General features: G+C 36.3%; 1 protein-coding gene and 1 pseudogene across 17 annotated transcripts in view; both read right to left on the bottom strand.

The window, feature by feature from the left end:
* MAPK10 (mitogen-activated protein kinase 10) overlaps positions 1–23,497 on the bottom strand; it is a 288,604-nt gene that overhangs the window by 125,629 nt on the left and 139,478 nt on the right. The gene's annotated exons all lie outside the window — the stretch shown is intronic.
* Positions 11,478–23,250, bottom strand: LOC109447182 (eukaryotic translation initiation factor 1 pseudogene; annotated as a pseudogene).

The following is a 23,497-nucleotide window of genomic DNA, read 5'->3' on the forward strand; positions in this document are numbered from 1 at the left end:
ATAAAATAGTGTGGGTTCTCTAGCGAGAAGGGACCTCACAGAATATTGTCCAGATTGTTCCTTAAGGCACACACTCATGGATGCCTACCCCATAGCAATCCCTTCTCCTTCATGCTGATTTTGTTCAGGTTTTGAGTGCCCACATGTTCAGTGGGTTCCTCCCAATCCCAGCAATTGAAAATTGAATAGTCTAATCCAGTGGTTCTCATTAAAGGTGGCATAACAGCGGGCATTTGGGAGATTTCTGGCATGTTTTTATGTGCCACATGATAGGAGATGTAGCTTACATTTAGTTGGCTTATCAAACAATGTCCCACTTCAATGAGTGGGACATTCCTACACAATGAATAATTTTCTACATACCTCACAACTTTTGAACTATGCTGAAGCTTATTTAGTAAAAATCTAAAGGGCTTCTGTATGATTTTAACATAAAATGACTTCTGAAAATCTAATTCTCATAAAATATGAAAGGAATTTTAAACTGTCTTAGGCTCTGAACCTCTGGTTGGTCATAAAATCATTTTCCTTGGAAAGGTTTAGCATTTCATTTCTTAAAAAAAAAAAAAACTGAAGTAAAAGTAGAAACTAATATGTTGCTCCTGTACACTCATGGAAAGGGAGCCAGGCAGCGCCAGTACTAATGTAATTGAGTAGAATACAGTGGGGACTATACAGACATGGGTGGGAGTGCAAGGACCCTAAGACCCCAGACAGACCTGCAAGCAGAATACATACACATATCAGGCACCAGCCTGTCATTGGGAGAGACTTGGTGGCAGCAATCCAGTACAAATGCACACAGACCTCAAAAAATAGAGTGAACTAGAGGTTAGGAATCTAGGTTGTTTGGACAGAAGATTGAAAATTCAGGTAATTTGAGAATGTAATAACCAGAGGTCTGAAATCCTCGAGGCTGTCTGTGAAGCATGGAACAGGAAATTAAACAAGACGAAGAATCAGGGCGTGGTAAGCCTATTCAGGAGACTACGACAGGGTTTAGAATTTAGACAATGGTGTGGGCAACACAGATACAAGAACATCAGTATTCAAACAACCCTGATTTCAACCACAGTGTCAGGGCCTTCATTCCACACCGTGGTTCATGTCTACTCTAGACTTTCTGATGTATCAGTGAACTAATCCTATTCAAGTCCTTTTTCTTTTCTCCCCCTGGCTAGGAAAGGTAAAAAAGCGACTGGAGCTACATTAACAAAAGAATTCATCTGCCAAGGTTAACTTGGGATGAATGAAGTGCCTGACTTGCCATTTGTCATGTTCTGACCCTTCTTCACATTCTTTAATATTTTTGTTTCTGACCACTCACAAAATCCTTAACACATATTGGTCCCATGAGACTAGTTAATCCACTTCCCTTTCCCCCATTGATTCTCTTCACCTTTCAAATGTCACTTATTCCAACTGCACTACATGTATGTACTAATTATATGTAACGACCTTTATGTCCAGACCCCTGACCTCACGCTGTATCTTGGCACCACCCTACTCTTTCAGACTTGGCTGTGGCTTATCCACCTATGGTCTCAGTCTTCATGTTACATCTACTATGCTGGCCTTTTCCTTCCAACATTTCAATATATATTCAGAGAAACCAAAGGAGTTTAATAACCTATACCACTTCTCTTTCAGGCTTACCCTATGAAAAACAAGAGATACATTTGCAAACATTTAAACCAAAAAACACTGATGATATACACATCATGTGCCAGAGACTGGGTTTGACACTCGAGATACAACAAAAAGAAACAGTCCCTGTTTTGATGGAGGCAGTCAAGTAAGCAAGTAGTTAAAATATGCATAGTATATTCTATACCAGAATAAATAAAAGGTGCTTGGAGTAAACAGAGAGCAGCAACTAACTGCTTGCATTCATTCATTATCATTAATTCATTCAACTACTATGTATAAAACAACTACTAGAAGCCAAGTCACAGGTATAAAACTGGTAATGTTTGAGAGGAGACTTGATCTGTGTTTTCTCTGGCTAACGATATCCCTAGGGCTGTCCCCTTACAGAGATGTGCATAAGGGCAAGAAAGGGACCTTGATAAAATACTGCAAATCACGGGCATAACACCCCGGAGATTTGGATTCAGGCCGTCAGAGTAGGTCATGAGGATCTAAAGATTAGTAAGCAGCCCAGGTAGTTCTGATTTGAGGATCGAGGAGCTGACGCTAAGAAAGACAGGATTAGAACAATCATTCTCACAGCGTGCTCCCTGGAGCGTCAGTAACAGCATCACCTGGAAACCTGTTAGAAATGCAAACTCCCACCCCACACTGACTGAATCAGGACCTCTGGGGGCAGGGCCCAATGATCTGTTTTAATAAGCCCTCTAAGTATTCTGACGCATGTTAAGAAACACTCACTGGAGGTGAGGGAACACCTAAAGACTGAAAACAGATCATGCAGTTCTGCTTGAGGTATTTAGAACGTAAGACACATTATGCAGCAGAAATAATATAATAATATTTCTGTATCTGCAACACACTTTGTGTCTCTGGAGACTGCCAAATTGCATTACTCATGGCATACACAAACTGAAAACCAGGGTCCTAATTAGGACAAGGATTACCTCACACCCCAGTGTTATAATAGGGTAAATCATTTCACCATTCCTGAGAAGTCTTCCCCAGTGCATACCTAAAACAAGACTTTTCATGTCAAGGGGAATCTATATATGGACTTGGTGATAGTCTGGTAAAATGGTTAAAACAATTACAAAGCTTATATTAGTGGCAAAATTTTAGCAACATGGGACTTACCATTCAAAAAGAGATTAAAAAAAAAGCTATTCAAATATCTTACCTAATGCCCTGACACGTTTTCTAAAATAAAAAATACTGAGTGATCTCTTTTATCTCCATTTCAGAGCATGGAATTTCTCACAATAAGATTGAAATCATCATTATAAAATGTGTCAATTCACACACACACACACACAATTTCCTTTCAAGCATTCTCTTTATACCTAATTTTGAATTAAACTTTAAGTAAAATCTAAAACAAAATACATCCTTGAAAGTCCCTCCAATAACTGAGAAAAAGCTATTTTAATTATTAACAGTAAGACACAGAGAAAACAATTAGGAATTTTCTTGGCTTGATGTCATAACTAAAAATGGATGGCAAAAATGTTGTGTTGAAGAATTTTCCCCAGATGTTATCTGTGCCCCAAGCTTATAAATACACATTGAGTTCTAAAGAGCTCAAAACATATTTAGTATAGTATATTCTATCCCAGATTTCCATGCTGTCTTCCTTGTCATGACTATAAAGTTCAAACATAAACTTTTCTCTATAAAATGTGCCTATAAAAATATGCCACTAAACACACTATGAACAAATATTATCAATGCTAAAAAAAAAGTATCTAGTTATATGTTTTACAATATCCTTAGTTCTGGTCACATAACTGATGATTTGAACCCAAGAAGGGAAGAACCGAAAATGCTGATGACTTGAATCCACAAATGAGAAAAACCAAAAAATTCATATTGAGAAGTCCAATAGTTTAAGGCAAAGATTCTGAAGTTTCAACATGGGTCGGAACTACCTGAGGAGCAAGGTAGGGCTAAGAGTTTGTATTTCTAAGAAACTCCACACTTCCAGAACCACTATTTTAGAGACTGGTAGATATGAGATGTCACCAAAGAGGTTTAGTTAGAGAGATGAAAACCAGAAGTAATGCAGGTCAAACTAAGTAAACAAAGGACATTAAAGGAAATTAAAAATAATGTCAGGATAACCCTCCTTGGTATCAGCACCTCTTTAGCAGGCCCAGACGTCATATGCCCAGGGATGTGTTTTCCTGTCTCATATGTACAATACAGTGCCTGACCAATGATCTCTCAATTAGCTCATGAAAATAACTATGACATCATCTCTTTATGTTAAATTTATACTAAAAAACTTGGGAGGAATATCTGAAATTCACAGGTATTCATAAATCCTCATCAAAATAAAAAGTCTCTTTTGAGAGAAGAAATTAATATGTTGATTAAGAGTTAATTATGAAGATTAAGAAGGAATATTTTATATAAAAAATTATAAATCATCACAGTGGTAACTTCCAGAAATCAACATGGTTCAAAATAACTATAGGTTTACAGTAGTTTATTCTATTGATCAAATTATTTTAAAAAGTAACTCATTCCTCCACTGAATATTAAGCTTATATTTAAATGACTCAACAATAATTTCTATGTGGATATAATAGACTTTTCTTTGCAAAAATTCAAAGCAAAATCATTTCCTCCCTGATCCCTAACTGCTAAAAATTTTTAAAGTTAAATTAAAAGAAGACTTTTTTTGCCCCTGGCAATTTGGTAGACAGAGAGGAAAATTGAATATAATCTGTTCTGTGAAAAGACTGCATTTTATGCAGATTTGTAAGAAAGGGCCTTGTGCAATGAGTCTCCATCACCAGTTCAGTTGTCAGCTCATATCTATGGAGTTTTTCAAAGAAGAAAGGCTCCATATTACCGTTCTTATCCTGCTAGTGTCCAAAGCCTTGACTGCATTTTTCTCAAATTTAACACCCTATATTCCACAAGCATTCCCTCCCCATTTTCACTTGTGCATGAATGGCCTATGTTACTGCCAGTTTCTAAGCAGAAAACATTGAGGTTTAAGTGTTCTTAGAGGTTAAATTGCCTTAGTTTCTTTTGGATGATATAGCTGAAAACAGCATAACATCACACCTGGATTAGTTCTGCACTTAATAACTGAAACCTTGAGCAAGTCACTTTATTCTTCTGTTCATTTATTATTTATATTCTGTGTGGTTCCCAAAAGGATTTGTGCAGCTCATCAGAAAAGATATAGGAACAATAAATCCATTAAATCCAGTTTTAAGAACAAATGTCAAATAAAGCAGAAGGGAAGATGACAGTTTACCAGAAGATTTAAGTTATAAACATCTACTACCTTGAGTGCAAAACTTAGTGTCATGCTTCCTGAAAGCCAAAGGAAAAACATAAGGACAATACAACAAAACCACAGTGAGTGGCAAGTTTTGATTTGTTAAAATCTCAAAAACTTATCATACCAGTTAATAAGAAAGGTAAAATTTCTCTAGCACTTAACTTCAGAAAGAATATATTCAATAGTTCTTTCTATAATAAGACTGGAATCAAACAACAGGCACTAGATACAATATTTTTTTTAAACAAAGACACAGAAATATGTTTCATATGACACATATGATATAAACTCTCAATAAAACAAGGGGAGAAAGAAAGGTGAACCAGTATTAATTGCCTTCTTACTAAAGGTGAACTTTGTATTCTGTTATATACTATATTTACACTCACAACAGATGAGAAAAAAGTGGGACACAGGGCTGTTAATTGGCTCAACATCTGAGAACAATTAATAAGTGGTACCAATTAATATGAATTGAAGTTTGTCCAACTCCAAAACATGTGCTCTTTTTTTACTAAATCATTCACTAGTTGAGCTAAAATAATTTAGAAGAATGATGTAGTTTTCTTATGAGAAGGTAAGCTATGGGAATAGAGCTTAGAAAATCAAGAGAAATGAGTAAATGAGGTGTCCTCCTCTTATTTATTAATTGTCTCAGCCCAGAGTTTGAATTTAACTGAACACTAAACAATTCAGGGTTGAAGCAAACAATCTTGTGTTGGTAAGGGAAAGCTGGATTTTCAGAACTGCCCCCAAATTTAAAGAGCCTGATTGAATTCATTTGTTAAATATTTATCGAGACAGGCACTCTTGAAGGTGTTATGGATATAATATTGATTTCAATAGGTTAGCAAAAATGAATTAGCTACAAAATACATCTCCAGAAAATTAACTGTCAATCTGTTAGATATGATTTTAGTCTTGTCATTTGGGCACTGAAAAGTATGGTGGGGATTATGCTTTTGGAAGAGATAAGGTTGAGCTAGCCGTTCTCATAGTTACGACTTGCGTATTGAATTGCTTCACAATGCCAATGCCACTCCAAGATTATTATATAAAGTCAGGAGAAACAATGCCTGCTATTCTGTTTTTGATGATAGACAGGCATGTGTTCATTCCATTTGAAATCTGAAGCCAATTGTTTACACATCAGTTGTAAAGGGGAGATTTGAGACATCAATACTTAATGACAGTTAGGGTTAGATTTTGTTCTCTCATGAGCATATGTCCCCCACTCGGTTTCTCGAAGTGTTACTCTGTAAGGAAGATTACAGCCTGGCATCTGTGTGACTTTTATATCGGCTAGCCCAGAGATGGTTATTCTGTGGAATCAAAGGTTTGTAAGAAATCAATAATGCAGTAAAAACTTTAAGACAAATTATGTTTAATCATCATCGTCAATTATGTGAAAAAGCACGTAACAGTAATCAATAGTAGAGCAGGCATGGCTTCTGCCTGCCCGTTCTTTATATATGATGGAAGCAAGTTAGTACTGCTTGAATACCTGCTAGGCAGTGGGCTAATATTAAGACCACACACGTGTTAGGTGTCCAATAAATCATTTCATGTAGGAATTAGTATTCTACATCAGCAAAGGGTAAACACCCAGCTTTTATCTGAGAATCCTGACTGTGTGGCCTTGGGCAAGTTTTTACAATATTAGCCTTAGTGCCCTTATTTATGGATGAGGGCAATCGACGTCTTTTCCTAACTGGGAATGTTAAATGAGATAATCTATGTAAAGCTCTTAGCATGGAGTAAGCTTATAGGAAACTCTCACCAAAGTTTATCATTATTACTATAATTATCATTATTATTGAGAAGTTAGATAACATTTAAAGACACATAGCTAATTAGCCGTTTTAGAATGTTTTTAACCAAAAGTTGATGTAAGCCATAGCTCCAAGGATTAGGATACTGCTATTAAATCAACATGTAATCAACAGGGTTCAGAATGGTCAGATAACAATTTTGTTTTCTGTGTTTTCATTTATGGTAGAGACAGTACTCTATGAATATCCATGTGCTGCACTACATTTCCCAGCCTCCCTTGCAGTCCTGTTGAGGCCATGTAACTATTTCTGGCAAGTGGACTACAGCAGAAGTAGCAGATGTCACCTAACCGCAAAGGCATTTAGGGGATGTGCCCCCACAATCCATCTCTTTCCACACACTGGTATCTTAGCTGGCACATCACAAGATAGCAAGAGCCTAAATTTCTGAGTCACAAGATGACAGGAGCTGAAATTCCTGAGTCACCAGATAGAGGAGAGACCTTGGCAACCTGTACTCGACTTTGTGTAACAGGAAATAAACATTCGTTCGGGTAAGTCACTGAGATTTGAGGTCTATCTATTGCTATAGCACGTTTCTATTCAACAAATATTTATTTTGGTCTTACAATGCACCATGCAACGTTCTAGGCACTGAGAGAACAGAGCTCCTGCCCTCCAGCAGCTGAATACTGAATTTTTCCTGAGAGGATCAAACTTGGAATACTGGCCTCATAATCACAATGATCTAAACTACTAAACTATTCTCACTGAATTCTACACCTTTTGAGCTACATATTCCCAATTTGTTTACAATACAGAAAAAAAAGAAGTATACAATAGCAAGTTGTATTGCATAATCAAGACAGGTCAAAAATTGCAGACAAATAAATAACAGTTGATTTAAGAAAAACAAAACACTTTCTCAGGGTCGAGAGTAACAGGTTATGTTTCATCATAACGAAAGTAAAAAGTCATTTAGGAATCACAATATTTAAAGTGAATTATCTCAGTTTCACTGACTTACATCTAAAATACGTCTGTGTATTTTTAAACGGGAAAATTAGAGTTTCCTAAATGCTACATTTAAGAATATGAAAAACTAAAGCCATGTTTTTGTTTATACAATAAAGAAGATTATTCTTAAATCCTATGTAATTATATTATTATCATTTATTGCCCATTTATAAAAAGATCTAATTAGTACCTAAGTTTAGTAGTTCCACATTCTCCAATGTCTTGGTTTCATCTCAGTGAATATATACTTTTGTGGCTGCCTTGACCTTTTGTGGTATGAGTTAGAAGTGTGCAGAGTATATAAACAAATAAATATTCACCTTTAGAGAAGATGAACAAAAGAAAAGTTGAATGACGCATTCCAGATCAGAACAGACTTTAGAACTCAGAACCAAAATGGACATTATTTTTCTTAACCTACTTAAAATTTCAGCCTTTGTTTATCATGCACCCCAACTTCAAATAATACTTGTGCAGAAAAGCAAAATTATCACTTAATATATTTTGCAAAGCCTCACACCAGAAGGATAATAGAATTAAAATATTCTGTTTAAGGAATTAGTTGATTACTTAAGAACATCCTCAGTATCTAGTACAGCATTCAGCATCTAGTAGTTTGCTCAACAGTATTGGTTATGGAATGAATGTATCTTCCATGCCCATGACTATCCCTCCTAGTTGGAGCACACCAGACTGATTTTGGTTTATTTTTAACATAATAATGGGTAGGCATTGATAGGGTTCTCTTATAATTAAATAAAACAAAACAAAACCTACTAATAACTCCTCAAGGCTATCAAGGTCAAGAACAACAAAGAAAGACTGAGAAATTGTCACAGAGCAGAGACAATTGTCACAGGCAGATGGGACAACTAAATGCAACATGAAAACATGAATTGGATCCTAGGACACAAAGAAGCATTAAGGGACAATTGATGAAATCCAAAGAGAAGTCTGAAGTTTGGTTAATAGTGATGTATACAGGTCAGTTTCTTAGTTTTGACAAAAGCGTCCGCATGATGTAAGATGTTGACAAGGAGAGGAGCTGGGGGAAGGCCACGGGGAATCTCTCTATACTATCTTTGTAACTTCCCTATACATCTAAAATTATTGCAAATTAAAAAATCTATTTCAAAAAAGAAAGAAAGAAAAGAACATTCTATAGATCAAAATGGAATTCACAAGTTGATGTGTTTCTTATGGAGCACCATTAACCACACACTGAAAGTCACAGATAATTCAGGGATACATTACAGCACAACTATTTTGAAAGATGTTAGCAATAACTTCATGCAATCTCAGTAATACCTCAATCATAATTAATCTCATAATATTAAACTACATTTACATTTGGGGTAAGACTGCTCAACAAGGAGTCCAACCTTTCATTCGTCAAGCAAACCAAACACATACAATCAACCAATACAGAAAAAGCTCATCATTATAGAACCAAATCATGGGACCTTCACATTATTTGTCAGTTAATCTTTAGTAACATAACTGATTCTAGTCATTAACCAAATTACTTAAAAAGCTTTAGGAAAAAACCCACCCAAGGAATAAGACATAAATGTTAACACTAAATTTACTCTTTTGAAATTTGCTATAGCCATCTTCACATATAACATATGGAAAAAAAACTATTGTCAAGCAATATGATACATTTATTCACAAAAATTGGTATGTTGGTTATTATTCTGATAGTACAGATCTCAGTGCTTCATTTCATGACTCAAGATGTGCTATGTTTTTACAAACATGTTTGCTGTTTTTAATAATTTATCTATAGTCCATGCACTAAAGCATATAGATGTTAGGATTTTAGAAAATGAATGCAAAATCAAAAGTAATGTATCAAAACAGATGTAAAAGAAAGTCAGAGTAGAGTCTGGCTTCCGTAAATAACACACAGGAGAGGAAACCCTTTAAAAAGAGAAGCTAAAGTAAAAAATTCTATTGCCCTATTACATGAAAAAATAAATATAAAGGAAAGCTATGAATTTACATCTGAAAATCATTCATTTAAAAAAAAAAAAACCAAGACCGTCAAATATACCCATGGTCAATTATGCTGATTCCCTTAGACCACATTTATATGAAGTGTCTAAATTTAGTGTTTTGGGGTGGCAGACAATCTCTCCAAAACATGCCATTTCTTTCACAGACCACCAAAAATGATTTTCAGTTTCCCTGTGAGGTTATACAGGTTTTCTTTTACCCTGCCCCATCAAAATATATTTTCCTTTGAGGCTCTAGTCCCCAATGTCGGTATAAAAGTCTTCATTTCATCTATGGTGGCCATCCATTGAAGTGTCAAAACTTTCACTAGATATTTTCAGTCTTTGAAACAGAAACATATAGACCCCTCAAATGAAATAAGTTGGATAAATCAAGTTACTTTAAATTCAAAATTTCTTAAAAGCAAAAACTATTTTTTAAAACCATATCATCCTGGAATCAGGTTTAATGATATTTTTAAATACCCTATATACTAAATCTGAACATATCACTTAAAACTAAACCATTCCATGGGCATTCCAGAATACCTATTTTTACGAGTTCCTGCGTTTACTAGTTTCCATGTTTATAAAAGTCTACAAAAAGCTAATGCAGCTCATGAAATATTTGTAAATATCCTAGAATTTCCAAAGATTGAAAGAGAAAAAAACACATTGTACTAAAAAAATAATATATCAAAAGTGAATGGTGGTCCCGCCTGGTGGCTCAGGCGGTTAGAGCTCCATGCTCCTAACTCCGAAGGTCGCTGGTTCGATTCCCACATGGGCAAGTGGGCTCTCAACCGCAAGGTTGCCGGTTCAACTCCTCGAATCCCACAAGGGATGGTGGGCTCCGCCCCCTGCAACTAAGATTGAACACGGCACCTTGAACTGAGCTGCTTCCCGGATGGCTCAGTTGGTTGGAGTGCATCCTCTCAACCACAAGGTTGTCGGTTTGACTCCCGCAAGGGATGGTGGGCTGTGCCCCCTGCAACTAGCAACGGCAACTGGACCTGGAGCTGAGCTGCGCCTTCCACAACTAAGACTGAAAGGGCAACAACTTGAAGCTGAACGGCACCCTCCACAACTAAGATTGAAAGGACAACAATTTGACTGGGAAAAAAGGCCTGGAAGTACACACTGTTCCCCAATAAAGTCCCATTTCCCTTCCCCAATTAAAAAAAAAAAAGTGATTGGTAATTTTGCTAAAGAATAAGTTTTCACTTATTTAGAACAGCCATTATCTGTGGCTAGGAAAATTATTGCATATACACACATAGTGCTTTTATTATCCAAATATTAGAGTAATAAAATTTAATTAACTAATCAAATCACCTAGTAACATTTTATATATATTAAGAAAAGCATTGCTTTAACTAGAAGAAATCAACAGGCTCTGTCTTGGCTATCATATTGAACAAGGTGCTACACCAAAAAACAGTAAGAACTCAAATAACATCGAAGAAAAGTTTTGACAATAAGAACTCCATAAGGAGACTGGTATTTCTGTTATATTCCCAATAACATTTCCAACCTTATATGTCACAATCATCATGGAATTTTTTTTTCATGGCTCTTTTCAGTTTACTGTAAGAAGGAGTTACACTAGTCCAAGTTAAAAGCAGATCCCAAATGGTTACATTATGCAAGCTGTGAGGTTTTTTAACTTGTGACAAGAGACAGAAAGTAAATTCTACTCATTGCAAGGAAATCCTCACTTAAGCTTCAGTGAGCCAAAAGCACTTAAAACCCATGGACCTTCAGCTGGTCCTTCTTAACCAGTGCTGTCTCTATGAGGACCTGGCATATGTTCTTGCGCTGGTCACCCTGACACTGAATTACTTCTCCATATTCTGGATGCTCATTGACAGTACCACTGCAGGCAAATTTCTTCTTACACACCTCTACTAGTTTCTTTTTATCGTAATCATCATTGATCCCTTGGACAGTAGTAAGGGACTTCCTGCCGTTTCTCTGTTGAATTCTTATAAGGATATAATCCTCAGAGCCAGCAGGAAGCAGATCATCACCCTCACTTGCATCACCAAAGGGGAAGGAAGAGTGGAGGTTCTAGATAGCGGACGGACAGACGATATGATTCCTTTTCCTCAGTGGAAACCGTCTGCGGAAGGGGGCGGCTGGAGAAAGCAGGCAGGGGGCACAGAGCAAAGGAAGCGAGGGGGCTTCAGGAGAGGCTGCTGAGTCCTCCGCGGCAACTCAGTGACTGGGGCCATCTTGTGGAATATAAGTAAAAGTCTTCCCTTTTTTCCTATTGGTGACCAATAGAAGCTTAGGTTTCTTTGCATTTAATCATAGTATTTTAGTTCTTAGTTATATTTTGTAGCTACTCACTTCAGTAAAAACACTGTACACCAATAAACTATTTAGGAATTTCATAATAGGACTAAGGAAAGACTAGTATAGAGATTTCTAACTTCAGAATAAAACATAATTGGATAATGCCTTCTCATAATTAATAGTATTTTGAAGACTAAAGCTTAATGAAATCTTCACACACAGAAAGCATTCAGTAATTATTGGGGGTTTGGGCTTTCTTTTTCTCTCATAATTGTTTAGACCACAGTTATCCCTGAGGTCTTTAGCTCAGAGAGGAATAGGTCTTTGTAAGCCTAGCCACCCTCTACTGTGCCTTAGATCAGAGCGTGCTCCATATCATTTATCCTGCATCCCTAATTTCCACAAGTTACAGGTACCTATTATAGGGACTCAGTAAACATGTGCTGGATAAATAATGATGGAATCAATTAATAACCAGTCAATGTGTAGATACCTACTTGCATAGAATATGTAAGGAGGCATAGAGTTTCTGTGTCATAGCCAAAAAGAAGCCCACTGAGCTCTGTCCCTTTACTTCTAGTGCTACTTAAACTTATAATTTCTGATTCATTAATATGAACCATCTGTGTCTCAGATTTTCAGAAATCAAGAAATCATTTTAAATGATCATAAACTCAATTATCAGTAAGCAGTTAGAGAGGATAATAAGTTAATAACTTTTAAATAATGTCAGATTAATACTGATTTGTGATTAGCAAAATAGCCAAAATGCAATTCACTCTATTAATAATATACTTATAGGATGTTAAGATGTTGAAAATTGACTTGATTTTGAAAGGCAAGCAAACAAATTTCTACATGCTAAGTGGTGTTTTCCTTTTTTGTTAATTTTTTCAATTACAGTTAACATTCAATATTATATTAGTTTCAGGTGTACAACATACTGGTTGGACATTAATATAATTCATTAAGTGATCCCCCAATTAGTCTGGTACCCAACTGGCACTATACATAATTATTACATTATTCACTGTATTCCTTATGCTGTACTTTACATTCCATGGCTGTTCTGTAACTACCAATTTGTACTCCTTAATCTCTTCACCTTTTTCACCGAGCCTCCCAACCCCCTTCATATCTGGTCACTGTCATTTTGTTCTCTGTATCTATGAGTCTGTTTCTGTTTTGTTTGTTCATTTATTTTGTTCTCTAGATTCTACATATAAATGAGATCGTATGCTATTTGTCTTTCTCAATCTGACTTATTTCATTTAGCATAGTACCCTCGAGGTCCATCCATGTTGTCACAAATGGTAAGATTTCATTCTTTTTCATGACTGAATAATATTCCATCGTGTATATATACCACCTCTTCTTTATTCAGTCATCTGTTGATGGACATTTAGGTTGCTGACATGTCTTGGCTATAGTAAATAGTGCTGCAGTAAACACAGGGGTGCATATATCTTTTCAAATTAGTGTTTTGGACTTCTTTGGGTAAATATCCAGAAGTGGAACTGCTGGGTCACAAGGTAGTTCTATGTTTAGTATTTTGAGGACTCTTCATACTGTTTTCCATGGTGGCTGCTCCAATTTGCAATCCCATCAACAGAGCATGAAGGTTCCTTTTTCTTCACATCCTCACCAACACTTGCTCTTAGTTGATTTATTGATGATAGACATTCTGACAGATGCGAGATGATATCTTGTTGTGGTTTTAACTTACATTTTTCTGATGATTAGTGATGTTGAGCATCTTTTCATATGTCTATTGGTCATGTATATGTCCTCTTTGGACAAATGTCTACTAAGGTCCAATATCCATTTTTTAATTGGATTACTTGGTTTTTTGGTGTTGAGTTGTATTCATTCTTTAAAAATTTTAGATATTAACCCCTTATCGGATGTATCATTGGCAAATATCTTCTATTCAGTAGGTTGTTTTCCGGTTTTGTTGATGGTTTCCTTTACTCTGCAAAAGCTTTTTAGTTTGATATAGCCCCATTTGTTTTTCTTTTGTTTCCCTTGACAAAGGAGATATATCAGAAAAAAAATTACTAAAAGCAACATCAGAGAGTTTGCTGTCTAGGTAGTCTTCTAGGAGTTTTATGATTTGAGGTCGTACATGTAAGTCTTTAAACCATTTTGAGTTTATTCTTGAATATGGTGTAACAAGGTGGTCCACTTTGATTTTTTTGCATGTATCTGTCCAGTTTTCCAACACCATATTTTTGAAAAGACTGTCTTTATCCTACTATATGTTCTTGCCACGTTTTTCATAGATTTATTGACCCTATCAGTGTGGGTTTATTTCTGGCCTCTACATTCTGTTCCACTGATTTATGTGTCTGTTTTTATGCCAATACCATGCTGTTTTGATTACTATAGACTTGTAGTATAGTTTGATATCAGATAGCGTGATACCCCCAACTCTGTTCTCCTTTATCAAAATTGCTGGGGACATTTAGGGTCTTTTGTGGTTCCATATAAATTTTAGGACTATTTGTTCTAGTTCTATGAAAAATGCCATTGGTATTTTGATAGGGATTGCCCTGAATCTATAGATTGCTTTGGGTAGTATGGACATTTTAACAGTGTTAATTTTTCCTATCCATGGGCATGGCACATGTTTCCATTTACTTGTATCTTCTTCAATTTCTTTCTTCAATCTCTTACAATTTTCCAAGTACAAGTCTTTTACATCTTTGATTAAAATTTATTCCCAGATATTTTAATTTTTGATGCAATTATAAATGGGATAATTTTCTTAATTTCTCTTGCTAATAGTTCATTATTGGTATGTAAAAATGCAACCAATTTATGAATATTCATTTTGTATTCTGGACTTTACTGAATTCATTTATCAGTTCTAATAGTTTTATCATGGAATCTTTAGGGTTTTCTATATATATAGTGTCATTTCATTTCCAAATAATGAGTTTTACTTCTTGTTTTCCAATTTGGATGCCTTTTCTTTTTCTTTTATGATTGTTGTGGCTAGGGTTTCCAATACTATGTTCAATAAAAGTGGTGAAAGTGGACATCCTTGTTCTATTCTTGATCTTAAGGAGTATGTTTTCAGTTTTTCCCCATTGAGTATGATGTTAGCTGTGGGTTTATTATTATGTTGAGGTATTTTCTCTCTATACCATTTTGCTGAGAGTTTTTGTCATAAATAAATGCTGGATTTTGTCAAACACTTCTTCTGCATCTATTGATATGATCATATAATTTTTATCTTTCATTTTGTTTGTGTGATGTATCACATTAATTGATTTGTGGGTATTGAACCAAACTTGTATCCCAGGAATTAATCCCACTTGATCATGTTGTATGATCTTTTTAATGTATTGTTGAATTCATTTTATTAATATTTTGTTAAGGATTTTGCATCTATATTCATCAGGGATATCAGCCTATAATTTACCTTTTATGTAATGTCTATGTCTGGTTTTAGAATCACTGTAATGGTGGCCTTATAAAATGAGCTTGGGAGCTTTCCATCCTCTTGAATATTTTGGAATAGTTTGAGACAGGTGTTAATTCTTCTTTAAATATTTAGTAAAATTTTTGATTGTTGAGAGTTTTTTGGTTAGTGATACAATTTCATTTGTAGTCATCTCTTTGCTCACATTTTCTGTTTCTTCTTGATTCAATCTTGGAAGATTTTATGTTTCTAGGAATTAATCCATTTCTTCCAGCTTGTCCAATTTGTTGGCTATAATAGTTCGTAATATTTTCTTATAATCCTTTGTATTTCTGTGGTGTCTGTTGTCACTTCTCTTTCATTTCTGATTTTATTTATTTGAGTTCTCTCTTTTTTTTTTTCTTGAGGAGCCTAGTTAAAGGTTTATCAATTTTGTTTATCTTTCAAACAACCACCTCTTAGATTCATTGATCTTTTGTATTTTTTTTTTTTTCTTAGACACTATTTCATTTATTTCCACTCTGATCTTTATTGTTTCCTTCCTTCTACTTACTTTGGGCATTGTTTGCTGTTCATATTCTAGTTCCCTTACCTGTAAGGTTAAATTATTGTTTTGAGATTTTTCTTTGAGGGAGGCCTGTATTGTTACGAGTTTCCCTCTTAGGACTAGTTTTGCTGTAACCCATAGATTTTGGGTCTTTGTGTTTTCATTTTCATTTGCCTCAACATGTTTTTTTTTTTTCTTCCTTGATCTCATTGTTGACCCATTCATTATTTAAGTAACACATTATTTAGCCTCCATGTGTTTTTCAGGTTTTTTTTTTGTAATTGATTTCTAATTTTATACCATTGTGGTTGGAGAAGACACTTGATATGATTTCAATCTTCTTAAATTTATTGAGACTTTTTTTGTAGCCTAGCATGTAGTGTATGTTGGAAAAGGTTTCATGTGCACTTGAAAAGAATATATATTCTGCTGCTTTGGGGGTAGGATGCTCTAAAAATGTTAATTATGTCCATCTGATCTATGTGTCATTTAAGGCCAGTGTTTCCTATTGATTTTCTGTCTAGAAGGTCTGTCCATTGGTGTCAGTGCAGTGTTAAAGTCACCTACTATGACTGTTAACTGTCAATCTCTCTTTTTATGTCAGTCCATATTTGCTTTATGTATTTAGGTGTTCCTATGTTGGGTGCATAAATTTTTACAAGTGTTATATCCTTTTGCAGGATTCATCCCTTTATCATTATGAAATTTCCTACTTTTTCTCATATTATAGCCTTTGTTTAAAAGTCTATTTTGTCTGATATAAGTATTGCTACCCCAGCCTTTTTTTCATTTTCATTCACTTGAAATATCTTTTCCCATCCTTTTACTTTCAGTATGTGTGTGTAGTTTGATCTCAAGTGGGTCTCTTTGTAGACAGCATATATATATGGGTCTTGTTTTCATATCCATTCAGCCAACCTAGGTCTTTTCATTGGAGCATTTAATTCATTTACATTTAAAGTGATTATTGATAGGTACATAGTTATAGTCATCTTATTATTCATGTTTATGTTCTTTTTTCCCCCCTTCTTCTTCTTAAAGAAGTCCCTTTAACATTTGTTGTAATACTGATTTGGTTGGGGTGAACTATTTTAGCTTTTTCTTGACTGGGAAGCTCTTTATATCACCCTCAATTTAAAATGATAGCCTTGTTGGGTAGAGTAGTCTTGATGGTAGGTCCTTGCTTTTGATCACTTTGAATATTTCCTGCCAATCTCTTCTAGCCTGCAAAGTTTCTGTTGAGAAATCAGCTGACAGTCTTGTGGGGGCTCTCTTGTTAGTAACTAGTTGTCTTTTTCCTGTTGCTTTTAGGATTCTTTTTTTGTCTTTAACATTTGCTATTTCAGTTATAATGTGTCTTGGTGTGGGCCTGTTTGGGTTCATCTTGTTTGGGACTCTCTGTTTTTCCTGGGCTTGAATGTCTATTTCCATCACCACATTAGGAATGCTTTCAGCATTATTTCTTTAAATAGGTTTTCCATCCCTTGCTTTCTCTCTTCACCTTCTGGTACCCCTATGATGCAAATGTTGGTATGCTTGATGTTGTCCCAGAGGTCTCAAACTATCCGTATTTTTTTTTCTTATTCTTTTTTCTTTTTGCTGTTCCAATTGGGTGTTTTCTGCTACCTTTCTTTCAAATAGCTGATTCAATCCTCTGCCTCATCTAATCTGCTGTTGATGTCTTCTAGGGTATTCTTCATTTCAGGGTATTCTTATTGTATTCTGCATTTCTGACTGTTTATTTTTAGGTTTCTGTGTCCTTTTTTATGCTTAGTATCTCCTTGTTGAAGTTCTCACTAAGTTTCTTGAACAACTTTATAATCAGTGTTTCAAACTCTGTACCAGGTATATTGGTTGCTTCCATTTCATTTATTTTTTTTCTGGAGTTTCCTCCTGTTCTTTGACTTAGGCCATGTTTATTTGTCTCCTCATTTTGGCTGCCTTTCTGTATTTGTTTCTATGTATTAGATAGATCTATATCTTCTGTTCTTGGAAGAATGGCCTTAGGTAGGAGGTATCCTGTGGGGTCGAGTGGCATAATCTCCCTAAGCACCTGAGCCAGGTGCTCCAGGAGTGTCCCTTGTGTGGATTGTGTGTACCCTTCTGTTGTAGTTGAGTCTTGATTGCTGTTGGCATATCAGTGGGTGGGATTGACCCTCAGACTGACTGGCTGTGAGGATTGGTCATTACCACAGCATATAAGCTGCTGTGCAGAGCCGACCCCATGGAGTTGAATTGGTCCCAGAGGGCTCTGGTGCCTGTGGAGACCACCATTTGGGTGTGACACTTTGGGGGCTAATTGAGTGATGCTCTGTTGTGGTGTGAAGCCAGCCACCAAGTATACTGGTTCTGGGCATTTTTGGAAGGGCTCCCATGCAAGCCAAGGTCAGCCACTGCCTGTGACCAGCCCACAGCTACAAAGCAATCCTCAGCTGGTTGCTGCCTGTGCTGGACCCGTAGGCATGCGGGTGAGGCCTCCCTGTGAACTACGGACATCTGCCACCAGTACCAGGTCTGTGCCAGCTCAGTAAAAGGCCCAAAGCACCCTGAGGCCTGGAAGGCTCAGCCACTGAAAAAGCCTCAGTCAGTACTCAAGTTGGGTGAGGCAGGGTGTTCACCAGGTTAAAGCAGATTGAGATTTGGTGCCAGTGCTGAACCTGGAGCACTCAGCAAAAGGCACAGAGCACACCAAGACCAGCCACAGCTCACTTGGGGCCCAAGGACCCCTGAGAGTTGTCTAAGAAAGACTGCAGTGTGGGCCAATGCTGGCTGCCCGCCACTGAAAAAAAAAACTCAGGAAGTGTGCAAGTTAGATGAGGCAGGGTCCTAGTGAGTCACCAGGGTGGAGTGAGTGGAGTTCACCAGTCCAATGTAGATTCAGATTTGGCTGTGTAAGAGGAAGGTTCAACACAGGGACAATGGGGACTGTCCCTCCTGCCCTTGCCCTGAAGCCACACAACTCACCCTCTCCCTATATTTCTCTGGTACCTCCTGAGCTGCCATCCCTCCACCAGAGCCCAAGGTGAGTGCCTGGGAGCGAGAGAGTCTGTGCATGGACCGTTTAAGAGTATGTCTGTGTTTCCAGCAGCTTTCCATCTCACCCAGATGGATGGAATTCCTGAGGAGTTTCACAGCTAGATGTTATGAGGGCTCCTCTCCCTGGCATTGGTGATCTGGGCTGGGGAGCCTGGTGTGCAGCTGAGGCCCCTCACTCCTAGGAGGGACCTCTGCAACTGTGATGCCCCTCCCGATTCTCAACCACCACACTTGAGTGTGGAGTCAGTCCATTTCATGTCTCTGCCTCTCTTACAGTCACAATGTGGCTTCTTCTTTATATCCTTAGTTATAGGACTTCTGTTCAGCTAGTCTTCAGATAGTTTTCGAGATTGATTGTTCTATAATTTTCTTGTAATTTTAATGTGGTCATAAAAGGAGGTGAGCACAGCTTTTCATATTCCACCATCTTGACCAGAAACTGATGTTTTTCTATTAAGTTTTTATTTAGCCTCTTTTATTTAAAAAGTATTTGTTGGACATTTAGTGAATTAAGATAAATTTCTGGGCTTAGGAGTTAAGGAAGGATGAGGATGCCCTGGTCCTGCCTCTGATGCAGTCACCATTAAGTGGGGGAAAACACAGACCTTTACAATTAATGGTAATGCCCATCAAGATGTGATAAATGCTGTAGACACCAGTGGGGGTACTTGCAGTTTCCAACACATATTACCTCTCATGTCTATATTCCCTGGTTAAAACACGTACTCGTCTCTTCACTACAGCAGAGTTCCAAAAACAGCACTTTTCACAATTTTTGTTTTTAATTCATAGAGTGAAATTTAACAGCTCCATACTCCTTTGTTCAACTGAGCAAAGAAAGCTTACTTATTTCTCTAGAGGATCAATCATTTTTGCACTTTCAATTCCCTGTAGTTCCATTTTGTAAAGGATTTATATTAGTGCAAACTAAAGATTATTCTTTTAATGTCTACCACTTCAAAGACAAACTTCTCCCCAGAATACAACAAGAAGCCCCTTACTTACAAAAGCTTCTTGATGGGGTTTTATTTAAAAACAACAAAAATAACAAAATTAATAGGAATAGCTAAAAAATTCAATGAATCCCATGTTCTACAAATAATTCAATTGAGAAATAAGTTAATGCTATTACAGATAATGTACATATTTTCTATTGATAAATAACTACCTGGGAAAGCTATTGTCTATATTTTCTGTGATTTTTATTGATAACAGTGAAAAATTGGAAATATGACATAATGAAAAATAAAGCCACAGATTAAGACTCGGGAGGCCTGAATTCTGGATACACTTAATCATTAATTAATTATTGACAAGTTGCTTAAGGTCTTTTTGTATAGTCTGTGTGGCAAGAAATTGGGAGCAACCTAACCCTGCTGGTGATCAGATGAAACACTGCAGCACAACAAGGATCCATGAGATGTCTCATGAAATGAGAAGCTTCCAAAGAACCTAGTTTGAAAGTAAACCCGAGTAGATTATTCTGTCTCTAAAATTACATACATTATTTTCTTTGAACTGCTAGAGTAGTAAATTAGGCACAGAGCTAAGAAAAGAAAAAAAATAAATAAACGTTATTATCAAATTAAAATCTACACGGAAAGCAAATGAACTACTCTGAGCTACAACTAGAAATACTCTGCTTACTATGATTATTGTTAGATTTTTTTCAAGTTATAGACTATGCATGTATATTTTCTAAGTATCAAAAGTTCACAGTAAGCAAAAAAAGAAAAAAGAAAAAAAAATCAGCGTCATTAAGAAAGGTCATGCTTCACTTCTCTTTATTCCTTTGCTTTAAAAGAGCTCTTAGTAGAAATAGAAATTATGCATCTATAGTCAAATACTGGGAGCGGATTTTAAAAATCACTTCAACCTATACAAGACTTTTAGGATTTAAAAACTAGTTAACTCTTTAAGATATTTTTATTGATAATTTGAAGTTCAGTTTTAATCTGGAAATATGTAAAACATGAGCTTAGTTTTTTGTTTTTTGTTTCTTTTTAAATGCTAATGCCCATAGTAAATGGCTAGGACCATGCAGGCTAAGGAAATAGTTCACAGTTACACAGCTTGCAAGTGGTAGGGCCCAGATATTTTACCCAGAAATTCATTCATTTTTCCACCTAAGCACTATCACAGTTGCCGTTGATTACATAAACTAAACATATATGATTTATTCATTCATTAAGCAAATATTTGGTGGCAGACTATGTTATACCAGATAGTACAGTTAGTACCATAGTACAGCAGTATCCAGAAGAGACCAAATTCCAAAGTGTGCTGGTAAATATTTAACATTTCAGGGTGGTGGGAAGGGAACAGGACTTAACTTGTAGCAACTGCTTATTTACATAATATAATATTCCTATCATGACAGATTTTAATCTACCAACCTGTCATCAGTGAACTTAGAGTTGGGAAGAGATGTGCTTAATCAACACTTGTGAGCCTGTGTGAGCTGGCTCCAGCACAATTCCTTCCCAAGTGAAAAATGCCCTCTAGTAGAGAGAGAGAAGAAACACACTTGTCACACAGATAGTATGTCGCATCCTGGAAAGTGTTATGGAAGAATATAAGAAAGGTGAGGAAGTTGTATAGACAGTGTTGGGTAGGAAGAGGCAATTTTCAATGAGATAGTCAGGAAAAACTTCCTTAAAAAATGATATTTGAGCAAAGCCCTGAAGGTGGTGAAGGAGTGGGTCAAGTGGTCATTTCAGGGAGGGGTCTCTTGTGGTTAGGTGGAGAAGGTTTGGGTATTTGTTGTAAGAATTTTGGTTTTTACCATAAGTGTGATGAGAAAACATTGAAAGGTTTTTCTGCTCTGTTTTGTTTTGAGACAAGCAGTGACATGATCTCACCTAAATTTTTCAAATATCATTCTTGCTGCTGTTTTGACAGTAAATCATTTTGGGGTGAGCAAAGTTAGAAGCTCTTGAAGTAATCCAGGCAAGAGGTAATGGTAGCTTGGACCAAAGTGGTAATGGAGGGAATGGTGAAGCATGGTGAGATTCCAGATATATTTTGAATGTAGAGCCAACAGAATTTGCTGATGGACTGAATGTGAAGTCTTGGCCAAAAAAACGATTCCAAAGATTTTGTTCGAAGAAACTGGAAAGATGGATTTAGCATTTACTGAATTAGATAGAGCAGAGCAATTTTGGAGGAAAGATCAGGGTTTGGTTTGGAATATGTATAGTTTGATACGCCTATTAGACATCTAAATAGAGATATAGAACATGCAATTGGTCATACAAGCCTGGTCATACAAGCCTGGTTTCAGGGAAATATTTGGGTTGGAGATATAACTGTGGAAGTATTTAAGATAATAATTAAAACACTGGGAGCCTATGAGAGCACTAGAAGAGTGAATGTAAATTTATATAAAATGTAGGTAGCTATTTAACAAACATATATTCCAGCACTATTCTCAGTGCTTTGCAAGTATGAGTCATTTAACTTGCATAGCTGTAGAAGATCGGTACTAGTATTTTCCCCTTTTTACAAGTAAGGAAACTGAAGCACAGAGAGATTAACTAACTTGCCCACGGGTTGCAAGTAAATGGCTAATAAGTGGTAGATCTACCATTTCCAGCCAAGGCTGCCCAAATCCAGAGTTCTTGTAAGAGAAGAGATGTTATCTAAAGGCCAGAAGTCTTCAGGCACTACATTTAGAGCTCTGGGCAATGAAGCAGATAATTAAATCCTATTCACAGCAGGTGAATTTACTTTTCCATAGCAGTTCTAACTATGCTCAGAGGGAGTAAATATAGCAATGTTTTGTTTTCCTTTGTATTTTTTGTTTATTTTCCATAATGTACACTATTAATAGAATCTAAAAAGATTGTATTAAAATAGTAGAAGCTGCAGAACTATTTTTTTAAACTGGTTTCGATGGATACATATCATTCTCTGTTTACAACTCAGCTACGTGAGACAATACGATGAAAATCATTACAGAAAAATGGAAGTGAAGCTCTCTGCTTGGGGTGTGAACAGAGTTACCATAAAACTTATTGTCCAAAGAAGATTCCTGAGAGTAAAGGGAAGCACTATTAATTAGACACGGACCACAGGCTTAGGTTAGGACTACCCTAAACATATCTGTAGTAAGTACAGTCACCTCAGGTAGCCTCTTTCTTAAGAACGGAGTTCACATGAATACAAGAGAGCAGACTCTTACCCAGTCCATGCACACTACCAACCATTGTTGCCACCTCCTTACTGTTCATATATGTTAAGTTTATTTATTAAATTTATTATTTACTTGTCATTGTTGTTTTATTTTTTACTAACTACCGGTTAGAAGCGGACATCAGCAAACTGAACACCACCTGCATGTTATTACATCTGGGTACTGGAGACACTCTCTGTGGGGCTCATCAGTCCTTCGGATGGGAAATAATAACACAGACTTTAGCTCTTGATGATTAAAGCCTCATTTCAAGGATTTGA

Source organism: Rhinolophus sinicus, chromosome 1, assembly GCF_057876585.1.
Source record: "Rhinolophus sinicus isolate RSI-liver-muscle chromosome 1, RSI-T2T, whole genome shotgun sequence".
Classification (NCBI taxonomy): Eukaryota; Metazoa; Chordata; class Mammalia; order Chiroptera; family Rhinolophidae; genus Rhinolophus; species Rhinolophus sinicus.